Source organism: Convolutriloba macropyga, chromosome 14 (genome assembly GCF_964194025.1).
Source record: "Convolutriloba macropyga chromosome 14, txConMacr16.3, whole genome shotgun sequence".
NCBI classification, from domain to species: Eukaryota; Metazoa; Xenacoelomorpha; order Acoela; family Convolutidae; genus Convolutriloba; species Convolutriloba macropyga.
Genome location: NC_134481.1, coordinates 22,264,522 through 22,285,271, shown reverse-complemented (window position 1 = coordinate 22,285,271; position 20,750 = coordinate 22,264,522). Strand labels below are relative to the sequence as shown.

At 35.8% G+C, this 20,750-nt stretch overlaps 1 protein-coding gene across 2 annotated transcripts in view; it reads right to left on the bottom strand.

Moving 5' to 3' along the window:
* LOC142353172 (uncharacterized) overlaps positions 1–20,750 on the bottom strand; it is a 393,253-nt gene that overhangs the window by 14,366 nt on the left and 358,137 nt on the right. The window contains exon 1 of one of the 2 annotated variants that reach the window (XM_075405389.1): positions 1,542–1,562. The exons of the other annotated variant lie outside the window; for it this stretch is intronic. The gene's annotated coding sequence lies outside the window, so the exon portion shown is untranslated. Of the gene's footprint in view, positions 1–1,541; positions 1,563–20,750 lie in introns of those variants that run through there. 2 annotated transcript variants of the gene reach the window in all.

Here is a 20,750-nt window from a genome sequence, read left to right as displayed (position 1 = left end):
TTGCATGACTAGAAGTTCCATAAACTTATTCTGATAAAGAGAAGCAACTTGAAAATATAAAATTGGTTAAAGAAATGTTCGCGTATCTAGAATTTTACTCTTCACCTTATTAGCGACAAAACTCAAGGAGAATGAACAAAAGACCACATTGCAGCTAGATTTTACGATCAACGGTATCGATTAAATTGAGCTAAAAAATTTTGAAAACTCGATCAAACACAATTATAACTTAGAACATCTACCAACACAACAACAAGCCAAATGCGCGGAAAACACCCACAATGGACTAACAAAAATAACTATGTTGTCAAAAAAACCAAAGTCAAAATGTCACCCAATGAATAAGATGCATGAACGAAAAATCACGCTCAGCTAAAAATTGCTGTCGTATATTTAACCCCATAACCACCCCCCATATTTTAGCATCATATTTTTCACCCCTCTATCATTTCACCATGCTAAATTCTTCACCCCAAAAGCATAAGTGCACCTTTCTATGAATACTAATCATACCAATTATTTAAGGTATTCGAATCAACGGCTGTATACAATTTAGTGCAATTCCATAATTTAAAACAACGGTATTGTCCATCCGAGACAAAAAAGAAAAATAATTTGATTGTTAATAATTTTAAAATGGTGAAACTGAATTTTAAACCAAATTTAAGACGCAATAGCAATGAGTAAGTAGAACAACTACTCCAAATTTCATAATGAACGGTTCGAGGATAAATGAAACAAGCATATAAAATCAGTACATTGACAGAATAACGGGCAGTGAATGATAGGAACAAACTCAAATGTGGTTATTGGTCACGGCATTTGAAATGCAAACACAAACCATCAAATCAACCTCATATAGCTCATGATATCAATGCCAAAATGTCTTGATTTGGGGCATATGTAATTAGCCGCTTTAGAAGATTCTAGCTAGCTTTATAACTGGTTAAACCAGACTAACTCAACCGTGATAACTTGGGGGGCGTATGGCGCAAGATAAATGATCAAAAGTACAATGCTGTCCTGCTAAATGTTGCTTATTACATAGATTAAAGAAGAATCTAATTTAAAAATTTAGTAGGAAGCATACCGCAACAGAATGCGTCCAGGTCTACAATTAAACTAGGTTGACAAATAACGACATCTTTTGGTCAGTATTACTGTTTTTCGAGCTGAAGAATAAGTTTTTTACACTTAAGGAATCAATGCGAACAATTTTCACAATACCAGTTTCACAAGCTCAATGGCTGCTAACTCTAAAATTATTATTTTATAAATTCTACTAAAATTCCACAGCTGATTGAAAGGTAGCAATCAATGAAACTCATTTTTCTAAGATCTACATCATAGGATACAGTGACAAAAATAATCAAAACCAAATCCTTGAAAAGCACAAAAATAAATGATTATCATGAATAATCAAAAATAAATGAATAACGCCAACACTCAAAAAATCAAACTGAAACCAATGAACCAAGACTAAAACACGGGTGAAAAATAAACAAAAATTATAAAAAAAAACCAAGAAAGATATTCGAGACCTGATAGTAATGATGACTTGACTATCATTAGCTGCTGTACCTCCCTCGATAATTGTATGCAGTACCCTGTCAAAATACAGACACAAATTAGCTTCAATACAAAGTAAGAAAGATAAGAAACTAAAAGAAAGAACTTCTCAGTCAATTTTGATCAAAGGAAGAACGCATGACCGATTGGTAAACAAAGCCCGCGAGTTATAACTAAAGCTTTATAACCAATCACTAAAACAATTATACAATATCTTTACAGCTTTTGTCAATCTTCAATTTGAACTGCTTAAATACGCATTCCTTTGTTCTCATATACTACGTCGAAACGAAGATAAAACTCAAAAGACAATCAACTTAAGAAAACGAAAAGATATCAATCTATCTATTAACAATAGGTTGAATGTAAATTTGATTCTGTCGCAAGTTTCAGCGCCTTTGTCCGGATCTATAATACACCGATGTTTGTCAAGTGCTGAAATAACGTAGGAATGCAAATGACTAAACGTATGAAACTTACACACGTTAATTTCAACGACACTTGTCAGAGACGGGGGAACTCGTTAGCATTGAAAAGAGAAACGCAAATATACAATGCGCAATTGTTATCGATGTGAAATGCTCAATTTCAGCGAACAATTCCTCTTTGAAGGTTTCAGCATTTTGTAAGAACAAAGCAAATTTTGCCTTTATCTCGGTAAACGGAACAATTAACGAAAAAATATTTTACAATTAATTTGGAAAACGTGCCTAAGGATAATAGGAACACCTTTGATGAATGTGAAGAAATGTAAAAAGAGAAATGTAATTAAGATGCGGAAGGATTGTGAGAAAATACTAACAATTTATCTATTTAGGAATAATATAGCACATTCACATAACAGAATGTTCACGTAATCAGATACTACCTTTTGACACCTTTGTTTAGCTAATTAAAAATAACAGTTGCTTTAGTCTGGAGTCATTTAATTATAATTTCCAGTCTGCGATCGATTCAAATCACGCCAAAATTGGGACTTCACGCGTGAAAAAAAAATAATTATACAAGACGTCGAGTCGGTCAGGCAAAAATACCGCACAAAAAAATTAAAATGAGTCAATTATCCTTCAAAACTTTGATAGATCAATTTAAAAACTCCACTTGAGAAAAAACAAACATTACCGATCAACGATTGGAGGTATTTGGACGACAGTTAGGTGATGGCAGGGTCATTGCGGGGTGGGAGTGGGGGGGGGGGGGGGTTGGTGGTAGAAGGGTATGGAGGTAGACTATTAAAGATTCAAAACTTGAGAGCCCAAAATGACTTTTTATCGCGAATATTACCACAAGATACTCACTACTTAACATCAGAAAGATTCAAAGTTATCGAAACTGGCATAATAACAATACTCCTCTTCGAGTCAAAAATATCAGCAAGACTTAAGAAAAAAATAACTAGAAACTTCATTTGCTAGCAATTAATTGTTCCGACCCTCTTGAGGGGGGAGGAACTATATACTCAAATGGGTTTTTTTTTGTTCCGTGAATTTTCGCCGATCGATATATTCATCGTAGAGAGTTGAGACTGGTATCATTAGAAAGCTCGTCCAGCGTAGAATATGGAATAAAAAAGATTTTTTTAAATTTTCGTTTTCTACAGGGAGTTATCGAGGTTTAAACTTCTGAAAAAAGTAGAGTGAATTCACGTTGTTTTTATTCACATTTTCCGGAATTTTTGCCTAAATTTTTGTCAGTTTTGCTAAAATTTGCTATAATTTTTAAGAATAGTGTCGTTTACTTTATTTTTGAAGACGAACAATCATTGTTGATTGTTTTAAGTTAATTTTTTTGGTCAAAAAATCTGGATAAACATTTCAAAATTCAGCCTTTTTCATCAAAAACAGCACGAAATAAGCTACTTTAGTCCACTTTGATTAAATTTGCCGACAGTACACCCCCAAACAACACTCATACAATCTTGTAATCTTTGTAGACTCAGAGGGGGGCTATTTCTACTTCAGAGTCCGCTGAGAGTGCTCTGTAGTTAAAACTTTGCCTTTTTTGCTTTACTCGTTGATTATCAAAAATGCAGAATTTATTTTGAGTTTTCAACTAACAAATTATCTATATCTACAACATTCGAAAAATCAGTTGTTCCTAACGGAAAATAAGCATTAGCAGGGATAATTTTGGGCCATTCTTGGACTGTTACAATCCAAAAAAATCGGGTTGTAATCAGTCGGTCTTTTTTTTAAAAAAAAGACCTTTTTTTTAATAATAAAGAACAGAACATATCAAATCAAAGTTCAGGAGTGATAGGTCCAACCAATTCGCTTACTAAGCAGGTCGAAGCTAATGCATTTAGTTTTTTACTTGAAAGTTTATGGTCGTTTCTTTTTTTAAAAAAAAAATAATTGACTTTTAAATAAATAATGGCTTAATTAACTTTTCCTCTATTTTTTTCTTAATTTGTTCAACTTCCAGCTTAGTGTCAGCAAAGAAAGACTGCTTCTTCCTTCTACTGATTTAACATTTATTCTCGGTTGCAGTTTTAAGCCTGAAGTTATTGTTTTCTGGCTTTGATACTACAAGATTTTAGATTTTTGTTTGTTTTGATATTTAACAGTTTTTCACCTTTTCTAATTTTGTCACATTATCACAGTTCTCATTTCACATTATTAGCGTTCAAAATAAGGCACATATTAAAATCGTAAAAGATAGACATCATCGTTTTAACGGCTTCGACGCCTCTTTCTTGAAGAAATCAATTGAATTTTTTAAATTTTGTCTAACTGTCATTTATACTTTGTCGTTTCGGTCGTAAGAAATTTCCTGTATAGTGATAGCTTTCATTGGCTTTTCATGGAAAAATAGAAAAACCGATATTCTGATATTAGTAGATAGCTGGTGGCTTTCATGACTTTGAAAACAATCGTTTTCCAAAATTAAAAAAAAACTTCAATTTCGCAATTTTGTTCTTTTTATGTTTCTTTTTGTTACCTAATCTCGTTAGTTAATTACAGGTCAAATATATAATTATGGGTGTCAAGGGAATAAAAGGGATTGGTGTCCCAAAATCTTTTTTTAAAGAATTTGTTATGACCTTACTGGCTTCGACACCGGTTTTTCACAAAAAAAAAAGTAAATTAATTTGATTTTTGTCATTTGACGTTCTTTTTGTAGATGCAAGAAATATTCTTGATAATTGCAGTTCTCGAGGGCTTCTCTTTTATGAATAAACGACCCTATTTAAACAGTTCTTTTTGTAATTAATGCCTTTCATGACATTGAATGTAATTTTGTTTCGCAAAAAAAAATTAAAAGTATTACTTTAGCACTTCGCTTTTTTGTCTACTTGTTACTTAGTCTTACTAATGAATGGCCACGTAATACATTATAGCTGTTTCAAGAAGGCGCAATCGAATATATTTTGAGGACCAAAATATGGCTTGACGGTTTTGACAGCCTTTTCTGGCAAGTTTCATTTGAAATTTTGTTTGTTTTTTTTTGTTGTTCTTTTTAGCCGCTTTAAAAAATGAATAAGGACAGGTCCTAATGCCCTTCTATAGAAACAGTGGTTATCGCAAATTTGTGGTAATATTAATTGACTCATAATGGTATTTATTACCTTAAAGTTAACTGTTTCAAAAAAATAAGTTAATTTTTTTACTTTAATGTTTTTGTTCTTTTTTGTATAATTGTTACCAAACCTTTTTATGGACTGGTCGCATATGTTTTCTGGTGATTTATAAGTTATTTTTGTTTAGTTTTAGGTTTATCTGACGGTTGACTTTTTATCTGACGGTTTATCTGACGGTTTATCTGATGTTGACTTTTTTTATTAAATTTAGTTTTTAAGAGGGACATACTTTTTTTGATGTAATTAATGTTTGTTGTTGTTGTTGTTTGATTTTGCCGTTCGTCTTGACTCGCTTTCTTAATATTGACATATTAAAGCAATCTAATGCATCAATTTTTACTCCACTGAGTTATTTGCTTTGGAGGCTATCTTATCGTTCATACAGAATTTTTTGAAAAAGACTTGGACTTTTTTGGGATTCGCAAAAAATATTTTTTGGGTTTTTCTATCTGTTCCTCATTTGGTAGACAATTATGCCAAAATTGTGGATAGGCGGGGTCAGAACCTTATGTGCCATCGCACATTACCGAGCCGCCTTGTAGTATCTACTATCACTTCACAGTGACTGAAACCATACAAGTTTCCTATACCAAAAGTTAAAAACCACCACAGCTATTATTATTACTCTCATAAGCAGACTTTAGCCAAAAGCTATTTGCCACACAATGGAGAACGAGAATTACCTACGGAAAAAAAAGCATATGGGGCCAGACTGTTACTAATTATTTCCTATCCGTCATGTTTAATCAATACTTGAAGATTCGTTTCAACTCTTCACAGAAATTGAAAAGAATAATTAGAAATAAGGAACTTACAAGAGCTTTTTGTCGTATGAATTTTTAAAAAAATAAATCACAAAAAGTTACAGGATGTCACTTCATCAACAAACCATATATGTAAGTTGAAAAAAATGTATAAATTTGATAGTTTTAATATGACCAGACATGGTTTCAAAGTTTCAGAAATTTAAACTGTTAAATTGGTGTTTCAAAAAAATAGGACATGATAAAAAATCATATCGTAAGAAATTTACAGTACCTACAAAAACTTACCTGACAAAAGTCAAAATCAGGCGTACAGAAAATTTGACTTGAACATAGCTGGCAGATTGTCAAAGAAAGCCGCGATAGCTTCGTAGATCTCAGGTCTCAAAAAGATAAAAAGAAAAACAGACAAAACAAATTTCTGCTTTCATTAAATGCTGAGATGTTATACTTTGATTGAGAATCTGTATAACTTATTGCTGCTTTTGTTAGCGGTTCTTAAATACCCTTCAATTACAGTGTCACTCACTTGATCTTTTTTCTTGAATTTAAGTAAAGAAAGATCAATTTGAGAGAGAGGAAGTTACTTTTGAGATTAAGTAAAGTCGAATAAACAAAAAAACACGTTGCGGAAAGAGACTTCACGCATGCAATTCAAATTGAATGAACGAATGAACAAAACAGATTTGAGCTGATTGTGACGTCATATGGTCGTACAGAAAAATCTTGAAAAAAAAACAAGAGAAGGCCAACAATAGCTTTGCGGCTATTTTTTAAAAAAACAGAACACCAGTCTAAAAACTATAGTATGAAAATATCAACAGAAGTCGTGCGAATTTGTTTAGGATAAGATCAGAATCAGTTGACAAAAAGTCTCGGTAATAAATTTGTTCTATATGTTTCAAATTCAAACTAAATCGAATGGCGCCAAATGAGAAGCTCGCAAACGACGGTTGACGAGCGGCTTCACAAAAAAAATTCTGAAAGTTAGGTGGTCTTTTTGACGTACCTTAAAAATAATGGTCTGAATTCCTGTAGTAAACTAACGACAATCGCGACACAAAGGAGTTGACCAACTTCCAATTCTGAATGAAACAAATTAGATCACGCGAAATCAAGTCAGGCGCAAACGAAACCAAAAACGTGATAAAATTCACCGGAGAAGTCAAAGCGATCAAGCAAAGTTTTCTGCACAATAAATTTTCTTGAGATAAATTTTAATACCTAATATAAACAAACAACCTACAGGGCAACATATCAGCATTATCTAAAAGCTAATTTCTAAAATATTGATTTACTTTACTGAATCATTTTATCTTCTAGCAATCGTAAATGGTGAAAATCTACTGCTTTTAAAATTTCGTACAGAAAAAGGAAGTCAGCTACAAACAAGCTTGCGTTGAATAAACGGCTGATAATAGCATCACCATAAGTTCAATTTTCAAAGTAACGAAATGTGAAAATTCCTCCATGTAAATACAGGAAACTAATTACTTCTCTAGAGGTCTTTATGTTACAAAAGCTTCAATTTTCAGTTCAAATTCATTCACTTAATCAATTCAGCATTTCAATTAGCGAGGTACTTATGCCTTCTAAATTAAAAAATAATATAACAGGCTTGTCATGCTCCAAAATCTTCCAACTCGCGCAAAAATAAGTAAACGAAAATAGCAAAGCCTTAATAAATAAGCGCGTCGAGTCACCCAAAAATGTGAAAGCAGAGGTAACAAATACTAAGCGACAAAATCGAACAAAACAAATAACGAATGTGTAAATCTCGTAAGTGAGATTATTCTAGAAGTTCTTATACAAACAGGTAAATTTGAGTGATTCATAAGTACGCAATAACACGCCACTATGTAAGGTATATACTACTACTATACTTACATAGATAGCTGGTATATCTTCACCAAATAGCGGCAAGCAGTAACACGATTTCAACTGAAAATACACTTTCAGTTCACTATTACACACATATACACAACTTCAGAACTACATTTGGTTCATTCAGCTCTGGTGTGACGGAATGACGTAACTACTACTTTCTAAACTGGCCAATCAGAGCAAAGACAGAATTTACACACCAATTTTAGCAGCAATTACTGAAAATGACTAAAAATTCGTTCGTTGACGTGTAACGTATGTGCTGGACGGACGGCCGTACATGGCTAATATCATTTTCAGCTCAATTTAGTACCGCTTACAATACAATCAGAGAATTAGCAGACCAATAAACATTCAAATCATATGTTGAACATAAAAAAAGCTAGTTATTGTTCCAAAAAAGTTAATTATTGCAAACTACAGCAACAAATACCGTGAAAAACAACAAAAAATTTTGATCTACAAATAAAAACCGCAACGCTGTATTAAATGATTCAAATAGCATATTAAGTTCAAACTGATAGAAGACCAAAATATTCAAGTCATCTTATTTGCAATCTGCAGAAAAATGCTTAACGGTTCAGGCAAACAGCAATTGTTTTTTGACCTTCGTACGCGTCGTTTGAGTTTCTGTTTTATGTGCAACTAATTCGAGTTTGAAGCGACAAATTTGCACATGAAAGATATAATATCGCCACCGATCAAACTCTAAATAACTCTAAATATATGTACTACCTTAAGCAGTGAGCCAGGGTTGCTTTTAAACTTATTGTCCTAAAGAAACTTAGGACAGAAAAAGTGAATAATGCCAATCGAATGCTCGTACTAAAAGCTCCCGCAAATTTTCAGATCCTGAAAACATGAATTCTCATTTCTAATCATTTGGGATTTTAAAAACCATTCGAAAACATTCCATTTTAATGAAGCATTTACAGACAGTTTTTGAGCGACTCGTTTTCGATTGAGCAGTAGGAAACTGTTGGACAAGCAGCCGTGCATTAAAAAGCCGTGCATTAAAAAGAATGATTCATAGCAAGTAACGAATCGCGACCAAACTGTGGTACTGCTTTCAAGATTCTTTTCGCTAAAACCTGGTCAACTCAATGTCAAATTGCTCGTCCATATTGGTGGCGAATGATCCGACGATTTGCTAAAATTAATTGAAATGAGAAAAAAGATGCTATAACCCCTGATTATCATACTTATGACAATTTCTTATTGGCGTCTTGCTGCAGAATTCAACGGGCATAAATACCTTCCACATGCCGAAATTGCCTTGTTATTAAATACAATTGTTAAAAAAAACAAGGAACACAGCTTGAAAAAAACCCAAAGACTCAGAGGAGCCAAATGATCCAAAATTCTGCTACACTTAGTAAATTAGAAAATTGCCAATATGTTGCAAGGAGCTCTGATCATTAATAAAAAAGGCCAAACATCAATAACCAATTCTTGTACAGATTAGAAAAACTAGCGACAACTCAGCGCAATTCAGGTAAGTACAATAAACAGAATAACGTTTGCGAAGAAGGAAATTCTTCAGAGCAAGCATCTCAAGCATCGGAGATGGGAATGTTTTAAACTAAAGAACAAATCTTTAGCATGTCTGCGACATGGGAATATATCTCAATAAATAATTGCAAAGTAAAAATGCAGGTAGACACAGGTTCAGATAGCACAGTGATATCATTAAAAATACGGACTGAGCTTGGTAAACCACAGTTGGATGGTAAAATAAGACATCTCAAAGCTTATGATGGTCATCAATTAACGCTTCTGGGATCACTTACTTGTGACGTTGAGTGGAACGGAAGCAGGCTCACACAAAAACGACTAGCAGTTGTCCAGTCTGATAACGAATTTGGACTACTTGGTAGAGATCTTCTACCCAAGCACGGTGTGAACAACATCACAACCGAGCACCTACCTGCTGTAAAGGGTTACAAAGCTCATGTGAAGCTGATACCAGGATCACAGCCAATGTTCTGCAGAGCCAGAAAAATACCTCTACCTCTTCAAGACAAGGTCACACAGAAGCCGAAACAGATGGTCAGACAGGGCATCCTTGAACCGGTACAGCCAGGAGGAGTCACTAATGCATCTCCAGTGGTGTGGCAGAGAAAGAAGAATGGAGAACAGACTTTGCGTGGAATTGAAAGTGCATATCAATGGCAAGGTAATGGATGAGGACTACCCAATACCAGACATGGAGACGATCTTCCACAACCTACATGGTGCCTCATACATTGGCAAAATTGACCTCTCAGATGCCTACTATGAAATTGAACTTGATGTAGAGGCAAAAGATATGCACAAATCAACACATCTCAGGGACTGTTCAAGATGTGCCGACTACCTCAGGGATTGAAAAACCCTTCTTCAATCTCCCAGAATTGCATCGAATCAAAACTTAAAGGAATCAAAGGTGTTGTGATCTTTCAAGACGATGTGTTGGTGTATGGAACTACCAAGGAACGTTTCGATAAAAGAATGCTTGCAATCAAGATTCGACTACATGGGAAAAGATTTACTATTAATGAGAAAAAGTCTAAATCAAAACTAGTCGATAGCGTTAGTTTTTTTGGGATAGTCCATTTCAAAGGAGGGAATAGCAACAGATCCCAAACATGTTGAAAAAAAATGCAAAAGCACCAACTAACAACAAACAACTCGAATCGTTTTTTGCGCTAGCAAAATGTTACGGAAGAATGATTTCTGCTTTTGCAACAAAAATGCTACCCTTAAATAACATGAAAAATAGCGATTTCTGATGGGGCAAAATGCAACAAAAAGCAACAAATAAAAAATGAACTGTGCTAACCCACTTGTACAGCCATACAGTTTACAAAAAGAAGCAACAGTTACTACTGACGCCTCTGAAAAAGCCAGTGGCGGGGTTTTCTGGCAAGAAGGACATCCAGTCATATATGTATCGAGAAAGTTGACTCCAGTGGAGCAAAACTACTCGAACATAGAGCGGAAAGCACTGGCAATTGTGTTTGTGTTCACAAGATTGAAGCAATTGCTTGGAAGACAATTTACCCTACAGACGGACCCCAAACCACTCAAATATCTTTGCACCAGACGAAGAGATCCCGAAGACAGCATCGGCTAGAATCACAAGATGGACAAGAGCTCTAACGGGCTTTGATTATGAGCTGAAGTACACACTAGGAGAGCAGATACTCCATGCAGATGCTTAAAGCAGAATGGATTTTGACGAAGACGAATCCAACAACGATCGAGTGTTTTTCACAATCAATAACATCTACTTCGCTCACAGTGATTCGGTGACCCAAGCAGAAATCAAAACTGAACTTGGAACAAACAGACATAATGAAACGAATCAAAAGAGGCAGTTGGAAACATTGTTCAAAAATGGAAAAAGGATTCGAACAACACAAAGATGCACTGACCATACACAATGGAATCATCTTCAGGTCTTGGTTCCTTTCATACCACCCAAACTACGACACTTGGTTTTGGCAAAAAGCGCATGAGACACATCCTTGGAAGAATGCAACTGAGGCATCAGTCAGAATGATAGCATGGTGGCCTGGCATTAGCCAAGACGTTCAGCATTTTGTTAGTTAAGGTAAGAATTGTCAAATGAACAGTCCTAGCCTGGGAAAAACAGTCTCTGCGTGGCCAGAAGCCGACGTTTGGGAACGTCTCTACATGGACTAGGGTCACGTTAAGGACCAAGGCAATATCTTAGTAATTGTTGACGCGGGTTCTGGCTGGATAGAAGCTTTCACCGCGGGAAATAGAACATTAGAAACAAGTTAAAGTATATCTTAGTCAAATCTATGCAAGATTCGGAATGCCAAAACCTTTAGTATCTGATAATGGTCCTGAATTTGTAAGTGGTGACCTTAAACAGAGGTGTGAACCACTGGGAATTAAGAAAATAGAATCACCCGTCTATCATCCAAGAGCTAATGGACTAGCTGAAAGAGCAGTTCAGACAGAGAAGCGGGCACTTCAAGCATGGAGTCCCAATCTTAATGTGTCATTTGGAGCATTCCTGCAAAGGGCACTGATGACACATCGCAACACTTCAAAGACGGGGAGCAAAACTCCAGTTGAACTCCTGTTGGGACGCAGAGTGAGACTACCAGCAATAGCAGATTTCGAATTGTGCGAACCCATTCAAGGCCAATGAAAACACAAAGACAGTTCCTGTTACCTTCATCGTCAGGAAGGGCTTGAACACATCTTTCATACAGCCCGAAAACTCAACACGGACTATTTTAGTGAGCGACAACCAAATTGCGAGACTAGAAGAGGACAATGTGAAAACCGAGCCAGCAGTGGAGGAGACCATATCTTAATCAGAGCCACAACTTCAGAACACAGATGTGGGACCTTCACATCAGGATGAAGCTTCTGCAGCCACATCAGCTGCAGAGCACCAACAACCCGAACCACCAGAGCCTTCAAGAACATCAACAAGAAAAAGAAAACAACCCGACAGATTTGGAGAACCTATACCCAGAAACTTGCTTAAAAAGGAGGGAGGATGTAATGGTTTCAAAGAAACATCAAGAAACTTAAAGTTTTCTTTATTGAAGTTTCAAAGAGCAAAAGAAGAACTTACCTGACGAACTTTGTTGCTATGTCAATAAGTAATGGCCACAAAACTAAAATCAATTCTAATTTTGTTTTGGCGCCATCATTATCTTATTGACCTATCAATCATATATCAGAAGTAAATTCCCCCACCAACAGAAACCTGATTCTAACATCCACTGACCTCCAACTGATGAACTCGATTGTACCTAGGTCAAATATGATTCTCATGAAATGTTGATGAAAATAGAAAATCACCTCTGGGATTCGGAACTCAGATCTATTCACATGTCAATCAAGTAAAATATTTTTCGCTAATCTAAATTTTCTCTATATTTTCGCATAGGTAATTACTATAAATACGAGCTAATTTTTGTATATTTTCAGTTCCAAATTTAATTTAAAATTCATCGACCCGTGTTATCGACCACGAGTTAAATCAAATCTTTGTACAGCTTTTCAGCCCTTCAACTTCTCCCGTCTTTCTTGTTAAATTCTCTTCGTCCCTTTAAACCAAACGGTCGGGGTACAACATTTTTTGCAACCTGTGGAAGCTTATTTTGAAAAGTTCTCTGAAGTGAAAAAATAAGGTGTCACTGATTTAGTCTACAAAAACAACAATATCAATTTGATTACGTACAACCTAGAGGCAGACAAACTTCGAGACCAAGTATCACCACATCTAACTCACATGCACCAGAAACACTGAAACTCTCAAATGTTAAGTCAAGTGCCACTGTTTTCAAAACTTCGGGCAGGAACCAAAGTGGAATGCTTAACTCACTATCAGCACGACTCCAACACATCCGAAATTAAGATAGATCCTTAGTGTTGTTTTTGACTGCAAGATTGGTTTTGGAAAACACAAAAAAATCCAAAAGCAAAGCTACATAAGTGCAACAATTTCTAGAAAACAATTGCCGACAGTGACTGGGATTTCTCAAAAAAGACACGGTAACATATAAAACTATTAGTCGCAGTGTCTTGAACAATGTTTCCTTATTTGTTCTTCACCATCAGCAATATTAGATAAAACCAACACCAAGTTTCAATTATAACACCCGCCACGCACAAAAAAAACATTGATTAAAAAGGTCTGACATCACAGACTTACACAACAAATGTATATGCTGCCTGTGAAGAAAAAAGCTGTCGCAGCATTTATTAACCGGTAGTTAAGAGATTCACAGCGGCGATTATCTAACTACCCTCACCAACAGTAGCCATCAAAAAGATCGGCCATGAATGGAGATCGTTTACAAATGCACAACACCAAAAAACATCAATTTAATCATGTAGAATACAGGCATACATTCAAAAACGTCCATATAAGTACGGCTCGCGCGCAAGGGTTAATTAAAGCAAGATAAAAAATAAACAGTTCAGCGAAATTAAGAACAGACACTACCACCGATTACCCATATCCTACTGGCATTACTGAAAACAAGATAATGCCCTCTGCTTTTCTCATGCTTAACCAGTATCTCCAACATTCAAAAATGCTGGCCTAAACGACGCCATGATACACATTATCGCATATCTTTCAATACAAAATGTACCCAACAGACCTCAAGATCACGCTCCTGTGATAGCAACCAGTTGAGGTAGTAAATTGGTTGGAGCTATTACTATCTGTCCAACACGACTGCAATACAGTTATCAATCTCTTTACTTGGGAGTGAGGATTCACCTGGTTCCCCTAATCCTGGAACCACATCTCACCCACTGCGGTGTTGGTGAAGATGTTGATAAAGATCACAGCCCACAGTCAAAGTGAAAGGAATTCATCTACTTATTATCCTATTATTAATATCCTATAATCCTATATTTACTCAAAAAGAGATAACACAGGAAAAATACTAAGGTATCTGAAGAGTCTTATCTTCGAAATCCAGCGCTACCAACAGAGAAAAAAATGAAAACTCGCACTTCCTTTTCTCGATCTCTCAGAAGTTAAGCAGACTGAGAACAAAGAAAACCTCGAGGCAAGTATTCACAATTTTTTTCAATAGTTCTGGTGTTCATTTTTTCAAGGCAATCAAAAACCAAAAAGACTAAGAACAGCTGGATGAATTCAGTACGGATCCGAAAGCTTTTGCAAATTTAATTTCATGTATTTCAACAAATTTAAACAGCCTGAGGCATTAGCTAAAAGTTCATTGTTCTTAAAATAATATTGTTTTCAATGTACTGGCACGTGATGAGAGCAATTAAATGTTTATGTGCGTGAGTGTGCGGGGTGTTTGGGGGGGGGGGGGGTATGGGGGGTTGGGTTAGGTTTGGAAAGTATGAGTTAAGAGAGGTGGAGTTTAGAGGAAGTATGAGTTTAGAGAGGTGGACAGAGTTTTAATTGGCGAACATCTCTACGTGCAAAATGACCATTTCACCATGTACAATTGTATATACAGAGGACGCTAATTAGTGCACATTAAAAACAATCTACGCACTTCATGTTAATGCTCAGCGTTCGAAAACAGAAGTTTGTATTCCAAAAGGAAAATGTCTAAGTTCAAGAAAGAAGTCAAGTTCAAGAAAAGTCAGCTTCAGCTAAAAAAACGCTATAATACCGGAAACAATTCGAACAGTCATGCAATTTTAATTTTTAACTAAAATTACCAAAATCAGTTTTGAAGAGAGAAATCCAAAGCGCAGAAGTTAATAGCCCAACAAAACTATAGGAAGTAGTTTAAAAAACGCAGACACAATAATCGGTGTAATGACCGCTGGTGGGGGTGTGGGTATTGGGGTTAGGTAGGTAGGTGACAGACTAGATTGGATTCGGTAGGTCGGGGTAGCTAAGGGGTGAGGGGGTTGAGGTATGTGGAAGTGGGTAGGTAGGTGGTAGTGTACATTTCTAGTTTGGATCGAGAGGAGGGACTGTTATGGTATCAAAACTTCTCAAAACAATTTTTTGGCCTTGAATCTGACCAGCAGTTCCTGATTACCATAATTACAAATTAGCTACTGTTTGCGCTATTTCAAAAACAGAAGTCAACGTTCTATAACAGTCAATGTTCGAAAAGAAAGAAGTCAAAGTGCAAGTCATGAACAAATTTGCTTCAAATTAAAAACATGCATAATACCAATACTGCTCTTCGATTCGTAACAACCTTCAGAATAGCAAACTCCTTCTCCGGTTGTAAAGAGACCAATGGGATCCAAATAACGCATAATTCCCTTAGAGAGCAATTAAATGTAGAAGACTATTGCGTCCCATTAGCAAGATAATATACAAAAAAAACCACACGAGCTTAAATTGAACCCTCGCTTAGGAATCAAAAATAAAAATTCACAAGGTGAGCCTTGTATAGTACCAACTTACAAAGATAACAATGGCAACACTCTGAGCTTATCAGTTTATCCCCTTTTCTGTCGATTTTGTAGTTCTCGAGGAGCTCAGCAGTCTTTAAATAAAACAGCATCTAAAAAAATTCAAAATTATTACGTCATAAAATTCATGGTATTGCAAAAAAGTTTTCACACCCTGACTGTGAATTATATGCATCTTGCATTTGAATTAAAACTTGTACGAAGTATTCGAGACAAACAATATTTCCTAAATTTTGAAGTGGAAGCTTATGTTATGTTGTTTGAATTAATCTTACGGTATACACTTTACATTCGCCTTCCTATGATCCAATGAGAAAAAGCCACAAGAAATTTCAACCACAAAACTAGCAACTTTTAACAAACTGACCATCTACGTAAATATATTTACAAACATGCAGCATCTTTTCAAGTAATCAATTGGAAAATGACCAGAGTCATCACCATCATCATCTTGTTGTCACTCGGCCGAAATATTTGAGTAACACATCACAACACATAAAATGAATACATCTCTTAAGAGCAGTCAAATCTTTTTTTGAAAAAGAGCAAAACATTAATGGCCCATTGGAAAGTCACGAGACAAGTCTCCTATTAAATCAAATCAAACTACCATAATCTTCGCATATCGGCAAGTTAATGAAGAAGCTTCTGATACACTAAAACCATCTCGCATAAACTTAATAAAGAACGAGAATGAAACCACAGCATTTTCTCAGATCAAGTAAATTTATTTTACTTGAAAAGCAATTACTTTAAAAGCAATTACCCTTCTTAAGCACCATTTATTATTTCTACACATTTCTCAATTAAAAAGCCCAATTTATCATCTGCGCATCAAAACGCCTGGAAGAAATGAAAACAAAAGCTCAGATCAACAAAACAATATCGCATTAGTATACAGCAGTTTCTTAATCAGCTATTTCAAGAGCGGATCAAGATTCTTACAGAAAGAAGAGAAATCAACTTGTATATGCCTTCTGAATATAACAATTTTGGCAGCTTCTAGGATCACTAGGATTAATACGTATCGGCCTATCAATGAAATATTAGAAAATTTTACTCTCTAGATAATGCTTGAAACAAATTAGCATGGGAAGCCGAAACAATTTACCAAACTTTATGGTAATTGAAAACCGTATATAGGTGAAATTTCACTCCTACCTATCAATTCAGGCCCGCCACTCCGGGATACTTGACATGAAGTGAAAAGTTATTTGCCTCAAAAATCAGTCATATAAATTAGAAACACATCTTTTCCACGGAGATATTTCAATTCTACTGGAAACAAAAATTGTTCAACGACCAATCTCATATCAGAGTTGAAATTTTTCCTCTTACGCGGAGATTGAAGTATATTTTATATGAAAATACTATACTGGCCATTCTAGCTCGATGCGTATTTTTGCATTGGGCGAAAATCCTGGCATATTCTCTCAACAAAAGTCCTATAGTTTGTTTTCGCATATTTGCTCATGACATCACATTTGGAGCGACGATCTCTGCTTGAAGGCAGAGGCTAACTATTTCGTAGATAAAGACAAAATGAAAGCAGATAATTTCAAAATTTTGCAGCAACCATGCTCGAAATAAAAAAAACCGCTCGTCACCCTCACACAGGCTAAATAGACGTCGTATGAGCATGGCTCAGGATATTCGCAATATGAAAAAGATACAATTCAGATTAAAAAATGCGAACGATCGGCGTTTGCATACTCTGTTCTGTTAGTCAGCGAAAATGTTTACATCGAAGGTGAAAATTGATTTCTAAAAATGACTCCAAAGAATAATGCAACTTAAATATTAATTTCCTTTTTCGGGAATTCTTAAGCGCAAACTCTCTGTTATCAAATCACTTGGAAATATTAGCTCATATTCACGAGCTTAACGATCTTAGTAGAAAGCAAAGAAAAGACATTAGAGAAAAGACATCTAGAAATTTTCAGAACTGATCCTTGACAGCAAATTGCTTTACAGCTTCAGCTACAAAATCCAGATATCAACAATAGGGCAGACCTCGATTAAACACATTTTCCCAGGAACTCGATGACATTTCTTAATTTAGCATTTGCTTCAGCATTCGATAAAAAAATTTTGGTTAAAAATAGTTGTCACCAGTTACGGAGTGCTATCAATGTTACCAATCTTTTTGTCACGTGGGACAAACTGACGTGGAATGAACTGGATAAAAGTATCTATTAGTTAATTTAGGGGTGTAGCTTAGCATTTTGCTTGCAAAAACCCGGCCCTCATAGGTGTTCAAACCCGCGACCCTCAGGATAACAGTCAGACATCTTAATCACTACGCTACAACGGCTTTGATACTCAAACGCTAACAACCACTTTTGCATTAGCAACAAACTTTGTTTCGGAATGCGAGCAAATGAAATCACTCAACATGAAGAAGTGAAGCGTGAAAAAGTCACTCGAGAAGTCAAAGAATGTTCTAGAAAAACAAAAATTTTTGAAAAGACCAACACATTTACAATAAATGCTGCCAACTTCGTTCGAGAGCAATTAATAAAAGAAGCGTAAGTAAACAGCAAATACAGCGACCTTCCGTCTTTCTTGATGTCTCGCTCAACGAAAGCATAAACAACCTCGTTCATCACATAGAAAATTCACAATCTTATATAGAGTTGAAAACAATGGGAACAGTTGAAGACATCGGATGTGTGGTCAGTTAAAGGTATTGGTTTGGACTTAGAGGCTAAGATAAGGATAAGTCCATGTTAACATGAAACTCCAATATGTTTAAAGTTCCCAAACATAAGAATTTGTCGGAAGCTACGCAAAAAAGTACACATAGCAGGAAGCAACTAATAACGTTTCATGAGAACCGTCGTTACAACTTTTGATCCGAAACTACTTCCGTCCCCTGTAGTTTCCAGGCAAAAAGAAAAAACAAAGCCGTAAAGTTTAACTGGTCAGAATTAGACATTCCATACCGCTTAAAAGAAATAAAAAAAAACAATTTTCAAGAGAAATTTAAGTCATACTTCACTTGTTGGTCCACGACTTTGTCACAAAAATTCAACAAATCTTAATTTTCTCAGAACTTTCGCTTCCAAACTTTCTTTAATTTTGTCTATTTGAAACTTTTCCGGCTCCTTGGCGTTGTTCATCACCGCCACAATTTAACATTGATTTATAATTATAACATTATTAATCTATTTTTCATTATGGAGAAAAGAACCCCACAAAGTGGAAAAAAAACACGATCCCGTTGTCATTAAAGCTTCCATCTGTCGTTACCTGAGAATATGAATTAAATGATTCGATCGTTACTTCTAAATTATGAAACTGCACAGATGCTCCAGGAAGAAATAACCAATAGAGGCGTGCCTTAGAATATGGATGCACTTTGACTCAAAAACTCGGATGATAAGTTTTATTTTCCATTAGGGTTAGACAATGATTTACAAAAGAAAATTGAAAGAAATTTAGCACCGAAAAGCAGAACATTAGTAGATCTAAGAACTATAGAAAATTACCATTTATTGTTCAATTCATAGTCAATTTGTAATTTATTACTACAAAGAAAACCTAAATCATAGTGCTCAGACAAAAAAGTATTACACAATTGTTGTGACCGACAGATTGGCTGCGGGATAGAAAATAAAACAATTTTTATGCCAAAATAGAACAAAGAACTAAGGGTAATACTACAGCTAAAAGAACAGAAGGAAACACACTCGGAACGGACAAAGAAATTAAATATTCTGTGCAATTACAAACTGAACAAATTTGCATTTGATTCAAACTAATTAACATTTCATTTCTTGTAAATTCAATTTGCGAATTTTGATGACAGCGGATGAACTTCGAAGTTTCCTTTTCAACGAAAGGAGGTCCGTTTGAATGCGACCACATGTAATGCTTAAGAGAATCGCAGGAACAGTCGACTTGTCGATTTCTGTCCCAATAAACTTTGTTCAAATTCGGGCAAAGTGAAAATGGCGCGATCTGTTCTGAAATGTCCGCGTGAAAAGAATTGCCCGCGAAGTTGACAGCGCGCAATGACGACGCCTCACAAAGGTTCGAGGGTACGTTTTTAAAGCGATTGTTTGATAGATCGAGGGTTTGGAGCGAGGATAGTCTTTTTAGAGAAGGCAAATTTGACAGATAGTTGTCAGAGAGTTTCAGCATAGTGGCCGAAGGACCCAAGACTTGGGTAAACGATTCTGATATTGAAGTAATGCCGCACTTTCGCAGGTCAAACTGAACGTCTTTGCTCGTAATTCTTAAAGAATCGAACGGTTTGCCGTCAGTTAAGGTTTTACCGAAATAACTTTCAGAGAAGTCAAGGCTTGTCAAGTATCTCAAATCTAAGTGGGTGAAGTTGGGCATTGAAGTCGGGTGTTTGATTCGGTTGCAGCTGAGAGAGTAAATCGTCTCGCCATCTGAGAACCCACAGGAACACCAGGGTTCCAATTTTTTGCACTCGGATACGGCGTCGTAACTTTTGGGCGAATCGTCTAACACCTTGCTAACAATGCTCAATATTGTGATAATGTCAAACATTACTGCGTGAACAAACGTGCAGACGATCAGCAATAACGAGAACAACAATTGGGCGGGAAAGGGGAAGCAATGTTGATGATAACTGTGGTAATAATAACAAAAATGACGTTGGTAATAAAAATTGGTTGTGAGGAAGGGGATGCGGAGGAGGAGGGTGGTCGTTGCTACAATTTGATGGTGAAGGTGTTTTTTATTTATTATTATTATTATCACTTCTAGCACAATTACAACTAGGGGAGACGTGTGTGCTCCGCGTGCATGGACCATTAGTGATGCATCTATCTGAAACAGAGTTGTTGAGATCGGCGATAAGAGTCAAATTATTGAGGAAAATGTTGCAAAAAAGGTCCAATTTAAAATGCAAGAAGCACGAAATAAAGGCGCACAAGCTATGTAAAAAATTCATGACTGTCATAAAACCGATATAAAAAACGTGGGGCTGTCACAAGCTCCGCTCCTCAACGATTAGGTGTGGGAGCTAGCGAGAAAATAGAAAAAGTGCCATACTTGAACAAAACTCGAAGACACGG